The following is a 24,269-nucleotide window of genomic DNA, read 5'->3' as shown; positions in this document are numbered from 1 at the left end:
CTTCTCATTTTTATCTTATTTTTTCTGCACATTTAAGCTTTCCAGAATTCATGATGTATTTACTTCATGAAGCCATTGACTCTGGCCACCATAATAATAATTAAAAAAAAAAAATGTATGTGGGATGAAACATAGCCATTGCATGTAACAGGATCCCCCAGTGCAGTGCCCTTTAAATAGTTTGGAGTAGAACTCCCATCATCCTCAACTAACATAGACTTGTTATATGTCTTATTTGGTAGCCATGTTCAAGACTTTACGGTTCTGTGGATTTATGAAATTGTTTAAGTAGAAAACAGGTTGGCGACATAGAATAGAGCACCAGTTTGGTGTAATTGTTAGATATCATGCTAGAGACGGGGAGTTCTAGTTCCACTTTAGACCTGAAGGCAGCTGGGTGATCATGGGCCAGTTATACTTGAGGTGAAGAAAGTAAAGGTAATCGACTTCCAAAAAAACCTTGCCGAGAACTTGTCCAGGCAGTTGTCAGAAATTAATACTTACTCAAAAGTACTATATATATTTGCAGATGGTGTGTGTGTGTGTGTGTGTGTGTGTGTGTGTGTGTGTGTGTGTATTCTTAAGTTTTCGCAGGTATTTATATGTATGTTATTCAGCTTTGTTTGTTCATTATAGTTGTGCTTTTAAAGTTGTAGCAACGTTTCGGCAGAATCTCATCTGCCATCATCAGGCTTCTGTATAGTGTTCATCTGTGGGTCAGACTTTTACAGTGGTTTCAGATTTAAATTTGGGGCAGCCTATTGCTGTGCCAGAATGGTTTTTTCTTCATCCTGATTGGTTGGGAGTCTTGGTCTGTGTTTATTGGTCTTGCTACAACTTTAAAAGCACAACTACAATGACGTCGGAAAATACCTGAACAAAGCTGAATGCCATACATGTAAGTGCCCATGAAAACTTGAGAAAACAAATATATATATGCACACACACACACACACTTGTACATGTGTGTGTATGTATGTGTATATATACAGTACGTGTACACACACATAAATAAATCATTGGTTGGTTAATAATAAGCCATTTAAATAGAAAACAGGGAAATAGAAAACAAACTTTTAATTCGTATGAATAAACAAGCTTGTTTTCTATTTCCCCTCTTTTCTATTTTAATGCCTTATTATTAACCAACCAATGATTTATTTACCAATGTAAGCTTGCCTCTCCCCCAAAAATACAGTGTGAGTGATGACATCTTCTGCCAGAGTTCCAAGTCCCCTCCTTCATGCTAGGAAACATATAAGGTGTTAACATGGTTTCTAACTTCTATTCCTGTTTGTAGAAAGATTACCAAAGAGAGTTGATGGATGAATGAAACCAAACTGAAGAGTGGATTAATTTATCCTTTTTTTCTGCCACAAAGTATTATTTCAACCCAATTGTTGCGGGATTGTACACATTTCCAGTTAAAAATGAAACATTGTATTTTAGGAGATTGAGGCTATTTCATTAAATGTCAGTGTGCTTTTTATAAACTGCATTGACAAAAGTCAGAAGTTAACATTACTAATTCCAGTGGAATACATAGGTAGCCCTTGACTTATAATCACAATTGAGCCCAAAATGTACGTTGTTAAGCGAGACATAAAATGCACACGGTTAAGTGAATTTCTCCCCATTTTATGACCTTTCTTTCCGCGCTTAAGCGAATCACTGCAGTTGTTTAAGTTAGTAACATGGTTGTTAAGTGAATCTGGCTTCCCCATTGACTTTGTTTGTCTGCAAAAGGTGATCACGTGACCCCAGGACACTACAACCATCTTAAATATGAACCATTTGCTAAGCATTTGATCATGTGACCATGGGCATGCTGCAAGGGTGAAAAATGATCATAAGTCACCTTTTTTCAATGATGTTGTAATTTTGGTCACTAAATGAACTGTTGTAAGTCAAGGACTACCTATACCTCCAAATTATTACTCTCAGGATTAAAGCCATTGCTCTGTAAAACTGAGTAATAAAGCTTGTTAGTAGTTTGCTTTGAGTGATTCTGTTTTGCTCTTAATTAGCATGTTAGTACCTGTGGCTAAGCAAAAAAAAAAGCAGGTTGTATATTTATTAATCCTAGGGGCATGGTTGTGGATTCCCTTTTCTCTTATATCTATTATGAGTCCCTACTCTTTAAAATTTATGAAGAAATTCAGAGGCAGCCTTTATTGTATAAAAATGCACAATAAATGGGGCAGCTCCAAGTTTCTTTCTTAGAATGTATGGTTGCTTCAGTACAATATAGTAAGAAACCAAATAAAACGAACTGATAGATGTGTAGGAAATCAAGGCAGATAAGGTCTGTATGGAACACAAATTCGTTTATCATAAAAGACAGCTACTGGGAAGATGCAATTTTCTTTTAGCTTGTTTGTTCCGAATACAAATACTGTCATTACTTTTGGGACCTTTTGCTACCATTTTGTTCTTTCCTAAGGATCCCCCCCCCCGCCCCCATATAGCTTATAAGTGGACTTGCAAATATAATCTATTGAGCTGTGTAACTGGACAGAGGCATCCAACCTCACTGGCCAACAATAGGGCAATTGAGTTTCTTCTATTTATTTCAGAGTTTTCAATAGAAGGTCCTTGAATGGCTGTTATTTGGCAAACCCAAAGTATCCTGGGCCACATTTGGAGGAGGAATTATGGGAACACATGTGCTCTGCAAAACTGTGACATCAACTCCTGGCATTAACACACCGATTTCTATACATTAGTTGAAAGTGTTTAAAATCTTTTTAGCTGAATTTTGTGTTCTTCCATGTGACTTTGGGATGGTGGAGGCCAATCCAAATAAAATGAAGGTATTACAATTTAGGAAGCCAAATGCTGTAGAACAGTGATAGCTAACCTTTTGGACACAAAGTGCTCAAAGCACATGGGTGCATCCCCAAATGCAACACATGCATGCCCTGTGCATGCGCCCTGCCCCCAGCGCATGCAACCCCTGCACATGCATGTGTGATCCCTGTGCACGCCCTGCTCCCTGCACATGTGTGGCAGAGACCCGAAGTCCAGCTGGCCAGCAGGAGGCTTGTGCACACATGCACAACAGAGCTGAGCTGGGGTGATGGCTCGTCTGCCCAGAGAGAGGGCTCTGCGTGCCACCTCTGGCCCATGTGCCATAAGTTCACCATCATGGATGTAGAAGATGGTTAGATAAACAGTGGACTACCTAGGGACTCCAATCCTATTTTTTAAAGCTCTGGAACCTTCATGAATGAAAGTCAATAAAATTCAATGAATGGATGAATGAAATACCAATGAAATTCAGCAAAACATCACTGGATTTTGGTCATTTAATAATGAACAAAATACTGGCTAAAATAGACACATCAAGCCTTTAAGAAACTTTAAGCTGTTTTGATTTTTTTTTTAAAAAAAAGAATAAGGTTGAATATGTTTGTCACTTCCCATTTTAGTTACATCACCATCATACCTTCTGCAAGCTGCAAGCTAGTTAAGTGCACCAGTTTCCATTTGCAAAAATGATGCCTGCTCTAGATTGTGAATCTTTGCTAGTCTTGGATGAGTTTGTACTTCCCACAAGGTCCAGGTTTTATATTAATTGTGCTAACTGGGCTACAGGCTAATTGAAGAAATATATGTGTCTTAGTTGCTAGGGAACCTTTCAACTCATTGACTTATATAGCTTCTCTGTTCTCCATATGACTTAGTACTGATATGGATTAGAACCGTGATGGCGAACCTATGGCGCACGTGCCCCCACTTGTGAGCCATTTGTGCTGGCATGCAAGCCACAGGCAAACTTACCTCACTGCACATACGCATTCCTCACAGCTGATTTTCAACCTGTTGGAGGCTTGAGGAAAGCCTATGCAGGCCAAAAATTGGGCCCGTTTTGTCACTTCCTGTATTTTCAGAAATACCGGAAGTAACCAAAACGGGCCCATATTTGGGCCTGCAAAGCCTGCAGAAGCTTTCCTCAAGCCTCTGGGAGGCCGAAAAAGACCTCAAATGGGCTGAAAATCAGCTGGGAGGCACAGTGCAGGTAAAGGGGTAGTGGGGGGGAGAGATTGCAAGCACAAGTGCAGGGGGCATGGGGGGTGCACACATTGCCTTCTGGGTGCTGACGCATGCGCACACGCAAGCGTGCACACAATTTTTGGCACAGGAGCCCAAAAAGGTTAGCTATCATTGGGCTAGAACTACCGATTATACAAGCCTAGCCTAGTCTGGATATTGTTAGCACAGATGTTTATGCACTAAACATATTCAGATTAAGCTACATAGTGATTAGATTAGATTAACAGAGTTGGCAGGAGACCCTACACCATTTCTGACAGATGGCAGTCCAGTCTCTTCTTAAAAGCTTCCAGTGATGAAGTTCCCACAACTTCTGAAGGCAACTTCTGTTCCAGGGGTTGGTTGCTCTCATTGTCAGAAAACTTTATCTTTATTTCCAGGTTGAATCTCTCCTTTTGATGCTATTGAAGGTGTTCTTTGAAGGTGTTCTACTGTACAAAACAGCCCCTCACGTAAGGAAAAGGAGCACTAGGAATGTGTGACCCCCTAGACTGTATCAGGTGTATTTCAAAGCCCAATTTAGAGTACCATTTTTTAAAAAGCTAAAATGGAATAGATCTAAACTACTGATGAATCAACTTCATCTATAGAAATATGCTTACCTGTTATAATTAGGAAAGGAAGCCTTTCTTTCTTGATGAGTAAGGGAGGAACTTTGATACAATGGGATCATGGCCAGCTTTTCAGAAAACTTGAAAGACCTAATTATATGTCCACGTTTTCTAATTAATGACTTTTATTGGTCTGGCTGGATTCTAGTAGGAACTAGGATTTGTTTAGAGTAGTGGATGGAGAGGGGAAGCAATCCTAAACTGAATCCAGAATTTTAATATACAGTATGTTAGGGAGATAGAGTGGGAAGGTATGACTTCATTGGATAAAACCTTCAATTCTTCCAATGGTACATTCATTGCCGCTGACCTTGAGCACAGGCCTTGTTGCTTGGTCATCTTTGTCCTCATTTCCTTCCAGTTTTTCCAGAGAATTGGGTCTTTGCATGAGGTATCTGAAGTAGGATAATTTAAGCCTGGTCATGTGGGCCTGAAGTGAGAATGTGATTGGAAAAAAAAATCATTTTTCCTTAAGCATGTTATAATGCTGCTATACAAAATTACTACATATAGAAATGGTGTTATCTTTGATGGCCAGGCACCCTGTAATGTACATGACACATTATTTATTTATCATCTTGAAATACTTTTTCAAGGCTATTTTATTCTGGTTCTTTTTGAATTAAAGTCTCTTGATGGTATTCTTTTTGTCATTTTGCTGTTAATTAAACCCAAACTATTGTTAAGTTTTAGTTATGGTATTGTTGACTATTTATTAATTATATTTGAAATGTGTTGCAACAGTGTTTTCTGCTGGAATGTTGTGTTAGTGATTATAATCCAGTCAGGCTCTAGGAATGACTGATGTGATTGCATCACCAGTTATGGTTGATTATTATATCTTTATTCTCAGGTTATTCGTAATTATTTCTTTATAATAGCAATAGTACTTAGACTTATATATCACTTCACAGTGCTTTACAGCCCTAAGTGGTTTACAGAGTCAGCCTACTGTCCCCCACAATCTGGGTCCTCATTTTACCCACCTCAGAAGGATGGAAGGCTGAGTCAACCTTGAACCTGGTAAGATTCAATCTGCCAAATTGCAGGCAGCCAGCAGTCAGCAGAAGTAGCCTGCAGTACTGCACTCTAACCACTGTGTCACTGTGACTCATATTTGTTTATATCCCACCTTTACTATTTTTAAAAAATAACTCAAGGTGGCAAACACATGCAATACTCCTTCCTCATCCTATTTCCCCAACAACAACAACGTTGTGAAATGAGAGAGTGAGTGACTGTCCTAAAGTCACCCAGGTGGCTTTATAGCTAAATCAGGACTTGAACTCACTGTCTGCCCACTTTCTGGCCTGGTGCCTTAGCCGTTACACCAAACTGGCTCTAGAAGAAACGCAAAGATAGAATAAACAAAATCAATAAAAATAAAAAAGATCAACAATAGGAGAAACAAGATCTGCACTACCATTATTTTTTCAATAAACTGACAGTCTCCTCTCCATATTAGTAATAATGGCTTCTTTGTTCCATTGCCCATCAATCTCAGACTCAAAAATGGAAAGAAGGAAAAACCAGGTTGTTTATGCCATCCTTTTGTCTGCATTTCAAATTGTAATAGCAATTGTATTTAGGCTTATATACCACTTCACTGGGCTTTCTAAGTGGTTTAACAAAGTCAGCCTATTGCCCCCAACAATCTGGGTCCTCATTTTACTGACCTCAGAGGAATGGAAGGCTGAGTCAACCTTGAGCTGGCCAGGATCAAACTGCTGGCAGTGAGCACAGTTAAAATGCAGTAGGGATAGGCTTGTCTCTTGCCCTTTTCAGGACCACTTATCTATGTGTTTCATCATGATTTTATTGTAGTTCTGACAAGGGCCAAATAAATGTTAGCCCTTAAGTGTAGCTTGAAAACAGTGTTCATTAGATTGATTAAAAAAAAATACAAATTCCCTCTTTCCCCCATTTTGAGAAGTTCAACGTCAATGACAATGAAAGATCTCATGACAGTGTTTCCTTAATTTTAACCGAAAGCTTGTAGACTGCAACTATACCTATAGAATGTATAGATGCTTCTCCCCGTTCTGTCTCATCAAAAAAGGACAGATCATGGTGGTGGCCAATTGTCTTGAGGGTTAGGGTTAGGGTTATCTACTAGACCAGGGGTGTCAAAATCGATTTCATTGAGGGCCTCATCAGGGTTGTGTTTGATCTCAGGGGTGGGTTGGGTAGGCATGGCCAGGAGGCCATGGCCAGCTTCACATCACTCATATTGGGGATGCCTGTGGTGGCCGAAGCACTTTGCCAGCAAAAAAGGGCTCCCAAGCTCCATTTTTTGGCTGCGATGGACTCTTGCAACCCTCTGCTAGCAAAAACAGAGCTCAGGAGGGCTGCCCGCAGTCTTCCCGAGTTCCATTTTTGCTAGCAGAGGCACCGCTGGCCAATTCTTCACTGTTTCCAGGGCTAGATCTAAGTAACCTGCGGCCCAGATCTGGCCCCCGAGTCTTGAGTTTGACACCCTTGTACTAGACTGACTGCAGAGCTAGTTCTTTCGGTTATAAGGGCCACCATGGTGTTGATTCTTACTTAGAAACATGAGAACATGAGAACAACCTGTCTAATGTCTTAGTGTCAGAAACAGGATATCTTCGATCTTGTTGAAATCTCATGCAGAATCTCTACATGTAGAATCTATTCTCCCTTTCAAAGGGACGGATGATTCCTTCATATATTGTGCTGATGTGACCTAGAGTCTTTCTACACTGATGTTCCTCTCGATCTCTGCAGATTGAGACTCAAAGAATCATCGAGTCTGAAGCTTTTTGCTGCAAATGATCTGGGAGACAAAAAAAAATCAGACAAAATGTTGTGGGCCAGGAAGGGAGAATCAGAGGACCCATAAAGTGTGAAGAGGCTAATTGTAGGCCACTGAGTGCAACAGCTTGTACAATACAGGCATTTAAATTAAAGTGTGCCCCCCCTCCAACCAGGGAGCTGTCCAACCTCAGTTTGAACACACATCCAGTGAAGAACAGCTCACCTCCTCTGTTGATAATTGGTTTCTAGAGGAGGTCATGGCTGACTGCAGGAACTCAAACAATAAATACCTTTTACTGGCAGGGATATGTAAATTCCACATACAATATGTCTGGAGAAGGAACGATGGGGCAGAAGCCTTTAAATCAATGGTGTAAAAAGTTCAGCGGAAGACGACCACCTCGTTCCCTTGAGACTTATTAATTTTGGATTTGCATGCTGCTTACTGGACAATCCTTGAAAGACAAAGAGACCGAAGGCTTTTTTTTTCCCCTTCTCCGCAGGGGCTGTCCAAACTGATCTGTGAGTGACACCCTGACCGTGGTAAACAGCTTGCATGGGAAACAGGGTGGGGGTGGGGTGGGGAGAGTTCCGGCAAGGGCTGAATGCTTATTCTGCATCCCTTCTCCTGGATGAAAGTGAGGGGGAATCCCTGGATAGAATGGCTGTTTGAGCTTGCACTTTCTTTCTTTCTTTTTTTTCCCAAGAAGCAAAGGCTGCAATTTTCTGCCAGTGCTCCTGAAGCCCATCTAAGCAATTTTTTAAATGAGGAGACCAATTTTTTTCCCCCCCATTAGGAATAAGGAGATCACAGCTCTAAGGAGCTGACAAGAAAAAAAAAAAAAGAGGGGGGGGAGGGAGACCTCTTTTATTTGGGCCAAGGGAAAGAAAGGGAGCTACCCCACCGGTGCAAATGCCTCAGCTGGCCTGCCCGTTTTGAGGGCAACTCTTGCTATACCGGTGCATCCACCTGCGAAGTCGCAGAGGACAAAAGAGGCCACTGAAGTCTCCAAAGGAAAAGAGATGGTGGCAGGCCATGGTCCGGTCGACTAAGAAGGGGGATCGGGGGCGGGCCCGCGCCCCCCCCCCGCACGCCCCTCGCCGAGGTCACCGCTGCGGGCCCTTTTGCTTGGCTAGGTTGCCACCGCTCAGGCGGCCTTGCTAATTCCAGATGCGGCCGCCTCACCGCGCGCGCGGGTGTGTGCGTGTGCGCGCGCGCTTCCCTTTTCCCTCCCCCTCGCCTTGATTCCACCAAGGCGATACAATAGAATAGCCCCAAATGCGGATTAGGCAGCCCCCCACCCTCCGCCGCACCCCCGGGCCCCAGACCTCCTCCCGAGACCTCTCTTCGCTTTGACGTCACGTGTGCTCCTTTCCGTTGCCATGGCAGCCCAGTTTCCCCAAAGCCCTCCGCCTGTCTCCTCTGGTAGCATCTCCACAAGGGGAGAGCCAGTATCGCGATGCCCGGTGCTCCCCCGCCCCCACCAGCCCCGTCAGTTAAAAAAAAAAAAAAAAGAGGGTGATTCAGCAAGCCACAATCCCATCCGTTCCACACACACACACCCCGCACCTCACACACACAACCCTCTCCTCCGGTCTCTCCCCCTCCTTCCTCCTCCTCCTCCTCATTTCTGGGCTGAGACTTTCTCCCCTTTCTCGTCCTTTCCTTTCCTTATTATTGGGCGCCCCCTCCCTCCTCTGCCCCCCCGTTCACCGCCGCTCACCCATCACCTCAGCCAGGTGGCCTCTGCTGCCCACCTGCCCATCACCCCACGCCCGGCGCCTCCCTCCGAGCGCAAGCTTTTTTTCTCTCTCCTCTCCATCTCTTCTTCTCCCCCGCCCGGGTTCCTTCCTCTGCTCGGAATGAGGCTCCTAAAGACCAAGTGAGGTCACGGCCGCCTGTTCGCAGGAGAGAGAGAGAGAGAGAGAGAGAGAGAAGGGGGCGAGGGGACGGGGGCGGGGGGCCAGGAAACTCCGTGGAAAGGTCGCTCGCTCTGCGCCCGGGAGGGCTAATAATCCGCGGGCGCGGGGTGGTAGGTGAGGGGCGCGGGAGAGGCGAACGCGCGGGCTTCCCGCTCCCACGCGCGCGCTCCCACCCCCGCGCGACCAAGCTTCATCTCTCTCTCTCTCTCTCTTTTTCTGGGCTCCCCCCCTCGCCGGCGCATCAGGCGCGCACACAAAGGCGAGGAGGCGGAGGGGGGGGAGGGAAGGAGGAGAATGAATATTGATTGCTGTTAAAAATAATAAAGGGGAGGGAGGAGAGTGTGAGGGTGCGCGTGTGTATGTGTGTGAGCGAGCGAGCGAGCGAGCGGCCGGGGAGGTGGGGTGGGGGGGAAGGCAAGTGAATGAAACAAACTGCTGTCGGAGGCGGGAAGGCAGTAGCTGCGCTCCTGGGAAGGAGAGAGACACACACACACAGAGAGAAAGAGACAGAGACATCTTTGAGCTTGTGATTTGGGTCAGTATCTGCATGTATTTCGGAGGGGGTGGTGGGGGTCGTTAAGCGACGGGAAGGTGCCCCCACCCGCCTCCAAAAAGGCGGCCGTGGAGCTTGTTTTGAACCTTGCGGCGGTTGTCTTGGTGGCGGTAAAGGGATGTAAACACTGGAGTCCATAATAGACGCCTTTAAGTCCAGAGGTGCTGATGCTTCTCTCCATCCTTTCTCCTCCTGAACAGGAAAGCCTTTTTCCTTAAAAGATCTTCATTTCCCTTCAAAGCTCTGACGGAGAGGTCTCTTTACGCGAATCCTTGTTGGAATGGGATGACAGATTTCTGGTTGTTGTTGTTGTTTTGTTTTTTTCCTTCCAATTTTCCCTAAAGGATATTTCGCTCTGGCGTTTCTGAACCCTTCCTTCTCTCTAATCCTTCTCCTTAATCCTTCTCGTTTCTCCCCAGCTCCTTCAGCAGCAGGGTGCAGGTGGGGGGGAAAAAGAGGAAGAAATATATATTTCTATATATATATCTATATATAAAAACCCAGAATGGGAAGTCTGGATCGCTTTAGATTAGAACTATGTTGGTGGGATATGGATTTCCTATCTAGAAGGTGAGATGGGGGCGGGGGAAGTTGATGATCCGGAGGTGAAGATGGAGGAAAATATGAAGTGCTTGTGAGGAAGTAATTTCTTAAGCTTCAAGGCCGGGTCTTGCATAACTGCAGCTGTTGGTGGTGGAAGAGGGGAATGAGTCCTTCCCCCCCCCTTTTTTTTTAAAAAAAGAAAACTGTTTGGAGGGAGAAGAAAGTAGATTGGCCGCATGCTGCGAAGGGACGCTAAACATTTAAAGACTGCAGTGAAATCAATGAGCGCTACAGAAATAGTCTTTGGCCCAGCTATTGCAATAGGGCAAAATGTTCAGAGAGCGATTTTTTTTTTCCTCTTCTCCCTTCTGCAATGCGGGACGGAATTAAAAAGATGCCTAGAATTTGCGGGAGTGTTTCTTTTTTCTTTTCTTTTTTAGAGGTCAAAAGCCAGTAAACGTCTTTAATGAAGCATTTTGCTCCCCCCGCACCCCATAATTCCATCCTTCCATAATTCCATCCTTCCATCCATGATGGATTTACTGTATTTACTGTTGTGTTTGTGTGTGCGTGTGTGTGTGTGTGTGTGTGTGTGGAGAAACCATAGGCTTGTTTACATGGGTTCCTTTTGCTGCATCGGCTGCCTGTTTCTTCAATGCAGGTTTTTTTTTTTCCCCATCTTCTCCTCTCATTCGGGGTGACCTGGTGCCTTATGAAAGACGGATCTTGCATTTATATATATATAAAATTGAGCAGAGCAGGTCTGGATGGTTGATTTTGTTCTTCTCAAGGAGGGCCATTAAAGGCAGAGGATGGCGGTGGGGAAGGAAGTGCCTTGCTAATAAGGAAGACAGAAGGGGCTTGTGTTGAGAACAACCAACCTGAGAATTAAGGGTTTAACAAGAGCTCTTTGGAGAATATTCTTGATTTACTGGGGGGTGGGTGGGTGGGTGTAAAGCAGGAGGAAGCCACCGTGCACGCTTGAATTTGGCAGTTTTTCTCCCCCTTAGCATTTGCTTTTTCCCTGTAATATTTCATTTCTCCCCCGCCCCCACCTTCCACCCCCTAGGATAGCAACGTGCACCATGTTGCCGGGATTAAAATTTCAAAACAAAGGAATGCTTGGGAGAGCTCAAGTGATGCCTTCTTTATCATATGACATCCCGTGAAAGCAAGGGACATCTGATAACCCTAAATTATATCTGCACATCTTTCTCTCCCCCCCCCGTCCCTCCCCCTCTCCCTATTATGAAATGGATGACAGAGATGGTGTGATCTGAGCTGTTAAATTAGGACATGCCCCCCCCTCTCTTATTTGCCTCTTCAGGATGGGCTCTGGCTCCCTTTCTTTACCAGTGTTTCAGGGCGTCTAATCTTTTCTGTAAAAATTCTTGTTTATTGTTGTCATGCACGATATGGTGGAATAATACAGGGAGAGAGGAATAATGTTGTATTGGGATACAAGCCACCCTCAGCAATCTCTGCTTCATGCTGACTGTTGGGAAAATGACTGTTTCCTCTTCTTGTTCGAGATGTGTGTGAGGATGTGTTTATAGGCGTGTGAGTGTGCTGGATGAGAAAGGCTGTTTATGCAAGGTTCCCAGAGGGGACGAGTGTGTGTTTTGCTGGCTTATTTGTAACTGTTGTTTAATGGTTTCCTAGCAGGGGTCAATCACTTGGATAGGTAGAAAGGGTGGTCGTGGGGAAGGAAAAGGGGAGATCAAAGGCTGTCATTTTGGCAGGGGAGGTTGCTACCTTACGGAAATGTTTGTATACTTTCAAACCATGATGGAGTTGCAATGGCACTCGGAGGTCATCAACTCAGTATTCTGCACCAACCCTAGAATAGCACAGGATAATAGATGGATAGAACAACAAATGCAACAGCCAGTGTGATGTTATGATTAAAAGGCTGTTCTCTTCTCCCAGGGAATTCTGAAATCAAATTCACTGCTCAGGTGAACCTTCCAAAATGTTTTGTAGGATAAAATGAAATAAGGACTCTGCCCTGGATATGGAAAGAATAGTGATGCCACATCTGGGCTGCAATAATCTAGATGATCATTAGAAGGTAGCAGAGAGAAACAGAAGCTATAATTCTTTTCTGCCATCTAGTGGGCTCTGGATTTTAGCAGCGAAGGCATCATAGGACTAAGAAAGAAAGCATACAAATATAATACATTTCCAGCAAGAATTATCCTTCGCACTGACAAGTCTTTTGCACACTGGAGCTTGTCACTTTCAGTTCTAGGAGAGAAGCAATGGCAAACCACTTCTTAAAAATCTTGCCAAGGAAAATGCAGGGACTTGTTCAGGCAGTCTCTGATAATTGGACATGATTGTGTGGAAGAAGAAAAAAAAACAATGTTGTGTTGGTTATTTGAAGGATTAAATAAATCATTGTTAGAATCAGGCAAAGGGGCTCATAGCAGTTTGTACTGGAGCTAAACAGACCACTTAACAGGCTCAGAACAATACAATTCCCTGTATCTGTTTATAGTATGAATTCAGCCATGTTTAGTGGAATTAAGTCATGCTGTGATTTGATTCACACATTATGGTGAATTACAGCTTGTTTAATAGTGGTTTGTTGTTACAGTGAGCAACTTGGCATAATGCACTAAAATATAAAACTTGGCTTACAATTATAGTTAGAGTCACAAAACATACTAAACCAAAAGCAAAGCAATGATTTTATGCAAAGTATGAATTTGGCTTGCGTTCATTAGGAAATAAATCCTATTTGATCACAAGGGAACTTGCTTGTTAATAATCATGCATTAGAATGTGTTACAATTAGCAGGAAAAAAATCTTAAAGAATAATTTAGACTTTGTCTCAACAGTGCTTTTTCTAAAAGGCAACTAGATTTTCTTGGATTTTTTTTCCCTTTTGAAAATGTTTAGCTTCTCATCCAGGAAGCTTCTTCAGTGCTGAGTATTCTTCAGGTTTATGGCTATTTAACAACAGTTCTAAGTTATAACGGCCTCATAAAGAATGACTTATGTTCATTCTCAAAGTTATGACTGTTGCATGTTGTGATCATATGATTGAAATTCAGCCACTTGGCAACAAGCCTGCATTTATGATGTTGTCTTGTGGTCACACAATTGTGATTTGCGATCTTCCCAGCCAACTTTCAACAAGCAAAATTAATTGGGGAAGCTAGATTCTCTTAACCACTCTGCGACTCACGTAATTAGCACATTATGGATGTAATGACCATGGCAAAAATAGTTGTATAATTGGGTAAAAATGAAAAAGCAAATGATGACTAGCTTTACAGTGGAAATTGCTGTCCCAATTGTGATCACAAGTGGAAAACTGCTCATTTGGTGAGGAGGTCTATGAAGGTCATCTTCAATACAGTTCTTTCAGCAGTCTCAAATGTTTCCATACCAAATGGCTTCAATGACCCTCAAAGAGCTAATGGCTGAGTATCAGAATACCAATGACCAGATTACAGATTAACAGAATTTAGGGAAGGGACCTTGTAGGTTATCTAGTCCAGCCCCCACCCACCCAAGCAGACACCTGCCTACACTATTTTTGACAATGGCAGTCCAGTCTCTTCTTGAAAGCCTCCAGTGATGAAGGTCCCACAACTTCCAAAGGCGAGCTGTTCCATGGGTTGATTGTTCTCACTGTCAGAAAAGTTTCTCCTTATTTCCAGGTTGAATCTCTCCTACTCATTTTCCATCCATTATTCCTTGTCTGGCCTTCGGGTGCTTTGGAAAATAGCTTGACCCCTTCCTCTCTGTGGCAGCCCATCAGATATTAGAAAACTGCTATCATGTCTCCCCTGGTCCTTCTCTTCACTGGTCTAGCCATGCCCAGTTGCTGCAACCATTCATTGTATGTTTTAGCCTCCAGCCCCCTAGTGAGTGAAAAGAATATAAATCCTTCCATTCTCCACCATTCAGTGAGAACTGAAGAAGCTTCTTGGATGAGAAGTGAAATGTATTCAAGGGAAAAAAGAAAGTCCAGTTGCCTTTTGAAAAGCATCTTTGGGATTTCCAAGGCATCATATTGTGATTAAGTTATGTGCTGTCTGGTAATCTCAATGAAAACCATTCTTGCATCCTCTCCCACATGTAGTTTTTACAACATGTTTATAAAACTCTAACATAATCTTCAGATTCAGATAAAGAAGGCATTACTAAATGCTTATAAATTGTAATGGAAAATTATGATTCTTGGGGTTCCACATAAGTCAGCAATTGAGAAGTGCAAAGTAGCAGTTATGTCCCAAGACAAGGCAGAACACAAGAACCAACTGGGATGAGACGTGAAAGGTTTTCAAGGAAAAAAAAACCCCAAGAAAGCCCAGTTGCCTCCTGAAAAAAGCACCTTTGGGACAACAATGACCTGGATGACTGATCATCTCCATAGACATTGTCCCAAGACAACTTCCTTAGCATTGGAGATGATCACATCGTGGAATAATGTACTAAAATTTCAAAGTGAAAGCAGGAGAAGCTATTTATATTGGGGAAATCAACCCTTTTGGGTGGTTGAGCTAAATTGTTCTGTAATGAAATAAGTACAATGTCCAAGAGCCGGGTTAGAATACATTAGGAACAGAAACACTGACTTACTCTCCTCATTGATATGATGGAGACTTTTGGCAGTGAGCAAGCTCTGCTAAGACAAACGGAGTAACTGTCAGTGTTCCATCTAACAACCTCCAAACCAATAAACTCTGAGACAGACATTTCCTCAAAGTTCCATTTTATTAGAGTTGTCATGTTGGCACATCTGGGAAAACCCAAATCTGAGAGTTCCGGGTTTTCCCTTCACAAAAGAAAATCAAAGATCCATCCCCTGCACCCATCAGTCCAACACAATCAAATCTTTGTCCCAACTGGAGACATCCCTCCAGTCACTCCCCTCCAGGTGCAGGGCAACATGTCCTTGACTCTCTGAGAAAGACTGTTGAGTCTAATCTTCTACCTCACTATGAAATCCCCTCTCCCAAATTCCCAGGCACTGAATGTGGCAGCCTCGAAACTTCCAAGTAAAATATGGCTTCCAAGGCTGACAGTAAGTTTTGAGGGAGACCTTATTACTTAGTAGTACAATGCTGGCTTCCCAGGTTCAAACACTGGTTAGTCAGCTAATAGGACAAAACAGGCAATCCTCAACTTAAAACCATTTGTTTAGTGACCGTTTGAAGTTTCAGCAGTGACTTATGACTGTTTTTCACAATTACGACTGTTGTCGTACCCCCATGGTAACGTGATCAAAACTTGAACGCTTGGCAACTGGCCTGTATTTATGATGGTTGCAGTGATCACTTTTCGTAACAAGCAAAGTTAATGGGGAAGCCGGATTCATTTTACAACTGTGTTACTAAATTAAAAACTGCAGTGGTTCACTTAACAACTGTGGCAAGAAAGGTCATAAAGTGGGGCAAAACTCACTTAACAACTGCTTTGCTTAGGAAATCTTGGGCTCGCTTGTGATTGTAAGTCGAGGACTACTGGTGTTGCAAACATAGCCAATCTGGCTAATTTATGATTCATTGTACTGGAAATCCATAAAATGAACCCACTCAGGAACTAGGTTGTACATATATAACAGCATGAGGCATTTCCTGCCTTAAAATATTGAATATGAATTTTATATACATTTTAAATAAGTGTTTTAAATTTTAAGCAATTATGGGGTGGGAAGAAATATGGCCTTCCAGGTCTTGTTGAATTTCATCCCTCATTAATATTGACCATTGACCATGTTGACTGAGCCTAATGGGAACTGAGGTCCGTCAATGCTTAGAATACCGTAGGCTTCCTACTTCTACTACGCTTCAGAATTGCTTTCGTACGTGATGTTAAGCCAATTTATTTAATCATGGTTTGGTGAATAAGACAATGGTTTCTACATCAGAAACCATTCATACAATAGTTCATTACTTTTAAGGCATGAATTCATGCAATATACTGGACTCCATAAAAGAAACGTCATTACAGCTTAACCCAATACATGAGCCCAAGTTTCAATTTTGCAATCTTTTCCTTTAGTGTTGCCTGGATAGATTTTTAGGCGTTGAAATATCTTGAGACAAGAACCTATGTACAGTATTTAATTTCTTCCTTGTAAAATATCTGGAAAGATTGATTGAATTTATAAATAATACATTATATTATCAGTACACATTAAGGAGAATTGGGATATTCTCTTATATATCCAGAGTGGTAGACAGAATGTTGCTTGTATGGAACATTCTGTTAAGAAGAAGAAAGTCTCAACATAAGCAAATGCCTCTGACAGCTACCTAAAATATAGACTTTATTTTAATGTACTTGCTCCCCTTTAAGGGTCTTTAATGCACGGCTGTAGCCCTTTTTTAAAAAATAGAACTATTCTGTAGCACGATTGCATTTTATTAATGGAGAGAATTCTGTTAACCTCTGTTCCCTTCCTCAAATGATGATTTTGTTTTGCTAGTTAGCTAAAATTAGGTTTTAATAGATAAAGCCAGACTATTTTCTTTGTGATTCAGGCTTGGCTTTATATATTTGATAACCTGTAATTGTTCTGAGTGCAACTACAGAATATATCCCTTAAAAAAACAACCGGTTCCTATAGCTGAATATGACAAACTGTCATTTGCTCCAGAGAAGCTAAGCTAATGCTATGCTCTAGGTAGATCCTATTGGAAATATCTTTCCAAAAGCAGTTTTTAATGACCATTTTGTTAAAGTAAGACAGCCATTTAGGATCCCTCTGATCATTTCAGTGTCACAGTAAAATGATCAAGAGAGGTAGCATCTTCCCTAACAGAAAATCTTCTTTTATAAAAAAAATAAAAACCAGGCTTTTCTACTTTAGAGTCAATGAATAAGAACCTGATAGGCAAGTAGGCCGAAGCCTGTACAAAGAACAAAAATACTGCTTTAGACACCTACCTAATACATATTGAGTTCAAACCATAATATGGTTTATTTGTCTTAGTAGGTATAATAGCCAACATTCATGGCTTAATTGAAATCATGACAAGATTTACATTTACAGTAAGAAAGGATATGGTTTGTTTCAGCCTCAGAAGAATAGGCGCACAAAGAGAGAGTTCATTCTGCAGAAATTAGATTTATGAATCTGGAATTATTATAAATTGTTTGCCATGACAACTAAGTGCATCTTCCTTATTGAGATTATTTCTAGTAATCAACAGCTGGAGGGAATCAATGAGGATTCCCTTCTTACTCTGTCTACAGCAGGAGTGTCAAATTCGATTTCATTGATGGCTGCATCAGGGTTGTGTTTGACCTGGGAGCAGGGAGGAGCTGGGGTGTGTGGCCAGAGTGGGCGTGACCAGCCCGATGTCACTCGTGTGATCGAATGCCACTTTTGCTAGTAGTTTGTTTTGCTAGGATTCTGCCAGTGAAAATAGAGTTCGCGCACGGCCCTCCCGAGCTCCGTTTTCACTGGCAGGAGTACTGTGGGTGGGTCTTTTGCTGTTTCCAGGGCAGCCCCACGGGCCATATCTAAGCACCCTGTGGGCCGGAACCAGCCCACGGGCCTTGAGTTTGACATCCCTGGTCTACAGCTTTGAGAGGCACATGATCAATCAGTGTGGAAAAATGAATAGACTACATACGAAAGACTTGTTTTTTTTCTCTCCAGATAAGGGGATGTTAAATTCACTGGCAATACAGTACTGGAGACATCTTTGTATTTGTCTATCAAAGTTTCATTTTTGAGAATGGGGTGGGAAGAGGTAATTGTCTCAAATTCATCATTTTCCTTTTTGGCAAGTAGAATACTTCTTCTTGGGATTATGCTATTCAGGCAGTTTTCATCTTATTTTTAGTTTGAATTAGTCATCTAGAAGATGTGAAGAAAAGCAGATCATTATAAAAATCATATTGATTGCAACAATTCTTATGATGACTTTTCTTGATATAGGAATATCCTCAAGTAACGATTACTCTATTTAGCAACTGTTCAACGTTATGGCAGAAATAATAATTTTATGAAGGAAAGCCATAATAAGATCCTAATGATCACAGTAGGCAGTAGCAACTAACACGGAGAGAGTCTTGGGAATCAGTTGGTGCAATTAATGGGTTGAAAGTGCTTTTATGGATGAACTGGATATTTCAATATGGTGGAATGTTAAAAAAATGGAATTATCTAAATGTATAACCCATTGTTGACTGTTTAAATTTATTTACGTAATGTACATTAATGAAACCAACTGATCAAAACAGCCGAGACAGTTGTCCACAAGTCCTTCTTTCCACACTTTCTCTGCCAATGGAGTGTTTACTCTTTTGTAATTTTTCAAGTATATTCCTTATTAATTGACAGGGGAGAAGGGCACCTCTGAAACTTGATTCATGTATTCGGTAGTTATTAAGCGTATGTTCTCTGTCCTTTATTACATTTTCTGAGTGAGATGACTAGTCCTTGAGAAGACGTCTTTACCCGTAATCTAGTATATGATGATATATCTTAAAGTTCCCTCAATATTGTTAAGGAATAAATAAACTCTGTATAGTTTTGTTATCTAAATAGCAACACATCTTGTTTCCAAAAGCCATCTGTTCCCTTTGGCCACACAGCTTTTAAAAGCCAGTCTCCCTCCCCCCACCGCAGGTAATGGTAATAAGAGATTACTTACACTTTCCTTCCCTTTAGGTGCTACTGTATAGAAAGCATAACATGTTAAATGCAGTCGTGTAGTAACAGTCATATATAATTTGGTTCTGTATGGAAATATTGCTGTTATATAAAGTAATATAAAATAATTTTCTCCAATCTGGTTCTTACCAGGTTTATTTCCCAGCCAAATAGTTTTTGTCCAAGTTGATTTGGAATTAAGGAGATGAAGCCCAATGTATTTGGGAGAACTAACTTGTAGAAAGGATTGCTCTGTGCTGCTTTGGGTATCTGCTGTAGATGTCTCAAGATGTATCTCTAGCCAATTTAAAAACAATTGCATATAGTAATAGACAAATTGTCTATTTGAATACAAGTAAATGGAAAGAGATCAAATAAACATCCTATTCATGACAGCTGTGGAACACAACAGTAGTATAAAAATATGTAAGTAAAAAATTTGGAGAAAATATCTTACTATCTAAATAGTTTGGGGAAACCTCTAAATAAAATAATTTCTTGCATGGAAGATCTGAAATCTAGGTCTAATATCTCCAGCCGCTGTATTTTATTCTTCGTTGGGGAAATATTCTCTGGCAAGCTTTCAGAATTATTTTATTATATCCTATAGCAATAATGAGGAGTCTCAATATTGTCCTTGCGTTGTTTGTTCCCTGATTTAGTCTACTTGGTTGGCATTTCATGTAGCATGGAGATATCTTTTTAGTAATGTTCCATATAGCCCTTTTTACCAAAAGAATATAGAATTGCTCCATGCTTCTTTAGGGACCCCAGAAAAGCTCTCCTTTATGAGCACATAATTTACCTGGATGTACCTTCATGCATATTTGTTCTCAGTGTTGAAATAAACTACCTTCTATCTTTCAAGAGATCTTATTTTTAAACTTGGCAAATAAGGGACAGATGGGTTGTAATTCCCAAGGAAAAACAATGATTACCCATGGCAACAGCAACTTTTTCCCCTTAGAAAAATAAGGCGGAAGGAGCAAGGAAGAATCAATATACTGGTGAATTATCATGTATGAATATATGTTACGTGAATATAACATCATAACATTTATTGCAAATATAATTTTAACCTCCATTTTTCTAGGTGACTATATCGAAAACAGTTGCAAACACTTAGGAAAGAACAAAGTTACTAGAAGCTGGCATGTTTTTTTTAAACATACATTGTATCAGGTAATTTTATTGGGTTTTTTTTTTGACAAAGCAGCAAGATTAGTAAACCCTGGGAATGCTACAGATGTGGCCCACTTAGAGTTCAGTAAACATTTAATAAAAATTTGACTATAGCCTTCTTCTTGATAAAATGGACAATATGGGACAGATGGTCCTGCCACCTGATAGATTCACAGTCGGTTGAGCAAGAATGTACAACATTTGGCTCTTAATGGATCTATTGTATGTTTACATGGAAACAGGTATGCAATGTGGCATTTCAAGATTCTATCCTGGGCCCTCTGCTCTTCAACATTTTTATAATTGATCTAGATGAGGACATAGAAGAAATGCTCAGCAAATTTGTCAATAACTTCAAGCTGTGGGGGATTCCAAAGGTGCTTTTTTCAAGAGGCAATTGGACTTGTTGTTTTTCTTTGAAGATGTTTCACTTCTCATGCAAGAAGCTTGTTCAGCTCTGACTGAACGGTAGGGAATGGAATGGTTTATATTCCTTGTAGACAGCTGGTCATTTGCATTCTTTTAGAGAGTAGTTGAGGTCACCTGGAGGTTTATCTTTGTCCTCAGGGTCACCTGCATAGTGCAAATGGTGAATGGTTATTCTTCCAAGAATAACCTTTTGTACCTAAATGAGTAGAGGGGAAATGTGCTTAAAATGTAGAAATGTTTAGCTCTTCTTCAGGAATATAGCTCTTGTTCTATAGGAATTCCAAATTCTGTACAGTTTGTATGAGTTAAAATATTTCATCTTCCTTAATGAAGCTTCAGATATTTCTACCACGTTCCAGATTTAGATCAAACATTTTTATGGGCTAAAACTGGGTTAATTAGAGTGATGGATGTTCCAATTGCTTGTGAAATTTTAGAATAATTTTAGCTTTGTTTAAAAATCTACAAATATTAGTATTGACTATTCCAAATTCTAACTTCCATTAACAGCAGTCTCCCCAGTAAATTATATGAAAGGATATGAAGACTAACCATTTGTAGGTTAGGTTAATACTTTGTGCATTCCTCTTTGCTAAAATTTTGCTTAAATTTACAATCATGGCTGTATTTAATTTTACATGTCCCATATAAGACATATTTGTAATTTGATAATCCATCAGTTTCTTCTTTATCCTATGCAGGCCAGGGAATTATCTGTGTTTACACCCTGCTCAGATTTTAACCTGCTTACATGTAACCTGCTGCTTGGATTTTGCAAACGAATCTTTGCTTGCATAGTGCTGATTTAACAAAAAAAAATTTTTTTTTTTAACTGGGGAGGGGTTCAAAGGGAGAAAAAGTTATAAAGTCACAAAAGAAAAAAGAAAAAACAGAAAAAGAATGACTTACCTTCCTTGGTATAGGTACAAATATATAAAATAAAAATTTGCTCTAAATTAAAACAAAAACATATAAACAGTATGCATACTAAATATTAATAAAACAAATAAAACCATAGTACAAAACAATTACATTCTAAATTTAAGCCTAAACCTTAAAAATATACAATCTATATACCTAATAAGAATAAAATACTTCTATTTCTATAATCATAACAAATCCAGTGATCAAATCCTAAAACCAAACATAGCATTTGTAATAAATTAATTTATTTTGGCATTATGAGACCTTTATAATTCATCACACTTTTGCAAATCATATGAATAATTCTGGCTGCATATACACTACAGTAGTTCTCTGAAGAGCTGTTTGGCAGCTTTCACGAATGTAAAATAATTCTGTTTTGAAGGGATGCCCAGATTAAAACTGTTTTAAATGGTGACAATAATAAGAACAACAGAATGAGAACTTTGAAGCTGCTGACCTACAATTGAGAAGACAACCCTAGTTTTCCCCACTAGAATGAAGTATCTGGTTATTTAAATATAGATGTATTTAAAAAGATTAATGTTGGGCATACTAGGTGGGACAAGTATGTAAATTTATTATGGTGAAACTTTAGGGTGAGTGATTGACCCCCTCTTCTCTCTGACAACCCCTCAAATATTGGAAGACTCCTATCATGTCATCCCTAGTCCTTCTTTTCATTAGACTAAGCATATCCAGTTCCTGCAATCGTTCATCTTAGTCACTAAATCCCTTATAATTAACAGATTAACAGAGTTGTAGGTCATCTAGTTCAACCCCCCACCCAAGGAGGAGATTCTACACTATTTCTGACAAATGGCAGTCCAATCTCTTATTGAAAGCCTCCAGTGATGAAGCACCCACAACTTCTGAAGGCAACTTCTGTTCCGTTGGTGGATTGTTCTCACTATGAGAAAATTTATCCTTATTTCTAGGTTGAATCTCCCTTAGATCAGTTTCCACCCATTATTCCTTGTCTGACCTTCAGCTGCCTTGGAAAATAGCTTGACCCCCACCTCTCTGTGGCAGCCCCTCAAATATTAGAAGACTCCTATTATGTCATCCCTGGTCCTTCTCTTCATTAGACAAGACATATCCAGTTCCTGCAATCGTTCATCCTATGATTTGGCCTCCAAACCCCTTATAATCTTTGTTGCTTTTTTCTGCCTTCTTCCTATGTTCTGAACGTTTGTTTTTGGTATGGTGACCAGAACTGGATTTAGTATTCCAAGTGTAGTCTCACTAGTGCAGTACAATACTATCTATGATCCTGAAACTATACATGTATTGATGCAACCTAGGACTGCATTAGTTTTTCAACTAAACTTAATACAGTTCATGATGCCAGCCATCTACATACCAATCAGCTAATAGGAAGGTACCACATGATTCAAGGAACAGCTCAAAGCATGCATTTCAGTAGAGAAGGTCCTGAAGATGGGCTCCAGCATAAATCTTGAAAGCTCAGAAGAGTACATCTCTGGTCAATTTGGGTGACCCACCCAAATTCAATCGCATCACTATCCTGGGACACATCTATTTGCCTTCATTCATAACACAGTTCTTTTTCTGCTAGAAACTTTGATTGCTGATTCATTTTTTGTGTGTTTCTGAAGTGTCTTCAGAACAGATGGATATTTAACCTTAGAGTGATGTATGTATACATTCACAGCACCCGCATAAGCAGATTCATTCGGGAGATTTAGTTCAATCCCATACTTTACAAAAAAGGTTAAAAATACCATTTGTCACAAGTTTCTTTCCTTCTGTTTTAGAAACAAGATGTATTGAGGCAAATACAAGATAGCAGAGTGCAGCACTGTAATAGAAATTTAAGCAATATAACAGAATAATGACATGCATAAAAGGTTCATCATATTGGGAATCAAGGTTGTTGCTGCAGATCAGTTGAAGTGGCCAATAAATATTCTATCAGATGAAATAGGACTAGATGCATAAAGAAACCACTCAGGTCTTAGCACAACAGAGTTAACATTTGCCTGTAAGATTGCGTGTAAAATTGTTTTAGTGATATAAAGGCTCTTCCAATGGATAGTTGGGGTGTATTTCTTGATTGGAGCTTTCATTGAGGACACCTTACTGTTGATAATTGATCCAAGAAGCAGAACCTGTCCATCACTTCAGTATCAGCATCATCAGTTCTATGGTTCTTTGTTGTACCCATTGTCATTAGTTTGTTCTTTATATTTAATCCCATTTTTTTAACTGTGGTCCTTTATTTTCACTACTAGAGGTGTAGATCATTTTAGTTGTCAGATTAGTCAAATCAGTGTAGATAATTTATGTTTCTTCTCAACACTCACTTTCTTCCAGAGTAGTTTCCCTCATTTTATATTCTGCATATTTGATTGGGAGCCATCTGAGTTGGTTGTAAGATGGATGGTTATATATAAACATAGCTGGTTATAAGATGGATGACTATATATAAATAAAAATAAAAAATCCTAACACTGATGATATTACCTAGTTTGGGTAATGAAATGTCTGCAAGAAAACAACCAGAGAGAACCAAGGACCCTTCATTTTTAACCCTGAATTATAAATACTCTCCTTTATTCATAGTTTGGCTTCTTGGGCTATGTATAGGTTTTATGTGAGGACAGCAAAATGTTCTAGGAATCC

The 24,269-nt window shown here is 40.5% G+C and overlaps 1 protein-coding gene across 5 annotated transcripts in view; it reads left to right on the top strand.

The window, feature by feature from the left end:
• Positions 1-9,782: 9,782 nt before the first annotated feature.
• The window catches only part of MAPK10 (mitogen-activated protein kinase 10), a 217,490-nt gene continuing 203,003 nt past the window's right edge, over positions 9,783-24,269 (top strand). For 4 of the 5 annotated variants that reach the window (XM_026697824.2, XM_087935861.1, XM_087935860.1 and 1 more), the window contains exon 1: positions 9,784-9,900. The gene's annotated coding sequence lies outside the window, so the exon portion shown is untranslated. Of the gene's footprint in view, positions 9,901-24,269 lie in introns of all 5 variants that reach the window. The other variant, XM_026697825.2, reaches the window with a different exon arrangement.

Source organism: Pseudonaja textilis, chromosome 6 (assembly GCF_049901715.1).
Source record: "Pseudonaja textilis isolate UNSWEBS1 chromosome 6, rPseTex1.2, whole genome shotgun sequence".
NCBI lineage: Eukaryota > Metazoa > Chordata > Lepidosauria > Squamata > Elapidae > Pseudonaja > Pseudonaja textilis.
The sequence above is the reverse complement of the archived record's forward strand: the minus strand, read 5'-3'. Positions and strand labels throughout refer to the sequence as shown.